This window comes from Argentina silus (genome assembly GCF_951799395.1).
Source record: "Argentina silus genome assembly, chromosome: X".
Taxonomy (NCBI): Eukaryota; Metazoa; Chordata; class Actinopteri; order Argentiniformes; family Argentinidae; genus Argentina; species Argentina silus.
In genome coordinates this window covers 33,625,916-33,627,045 of record NC_139653.1, presented here as the reverse complement: position 1 = coordinate 33,627,045, position 1,130 = coordinate 33,625,916, and positions in this window count along the sequence as shown.

Genomic DNA, 1,130 nt, shown 5'->3' with positions numbered 1-1,130 from the left:
AAGGGAGATAATAGACATACTACCAGATGGTAGATATTTCTGGGGTTAGAATAACCATTCAGATCCTATAATGCGCTATCTATTGTATTATGTCACAAGGAGGGTATCAATTCTTAGGTAACTAAATAGTAATTAAATTTAGAATAACTGTTGCTTTAATTGCAGGTTAGATCTTTATTTAGGCTTAAAGCGTTACAGCATAGCAAAATTGTCAAAAATGGATTACAGACAGAATATAAATGTTAAAAATTGTTAATTATGTAAAAAGTAGAAAATAATAAAATCCTACCACTTTCCCTACTCTGTCTGATCTTACTTGAATATGAATTTGGAGAGGACCCAGTAGCGAGTTCGACTGAGGACGCCATGCTCTGAGTAAGTTCACCTGAGGACACCATGCTCTGAGTAAGTTCACCTGAGGACGCCATGCTCTGAGTAAGTTCACCTGAGGACGCCATGCTCTGAGTAAGTTCACCTGAGGACACCATGCTCTGAGTAAGTTCACCTGAGGACACCATGCTCTGAGTAAGTTCACCTGAGGACGCCATGCTCTGAGTAAGTTCACCTGAGGACACCATGCTCTGAGTAAGTTCACCTGAGGACGCCATGCTCTGAGTAAGTTCACCTGAGGACACCATGCTCTGAGTAAGTTCACCTGAGGACACCATGCTCTGAGTAAGTTCACCTGAGGACGCCATGCTCTGAGTAAGTTCACCTGAGGACTCTCTGCAGAACTCTCAGGGTTCAGGGTTCTCGGCTACCGTGGCTCTGATTTTTTTCTTCTGCTTGAACCACCCCGATTGGGACAGTTGACGTGGCGCCCCTTAGTGGCTGTCTTGTCCATTATCCTTTCCAGGCAGGCACTGAACTGGCTGTCATCACCCTCGGCTGGTCCAGAGGTGACACTGTGGCCTGTGTTAGTGCTGTATTCAGGGGATGTCGTACAGAACAGCAGGGCACCGATGTTCCTCTTACAAAGGAATGCCAGCTTCCACCAGACCATAGTTCAGCCATGGTTATGTAGAGAGAGAGGGGAGGGATGGATGGATAGAGGGGTGAAGGAGAGGGGGAAGGCCTTGGAGGGAGAGAAAGAGAGGGAGTGAGGGAAGAGGGAGAAGATCAGTTTGAGA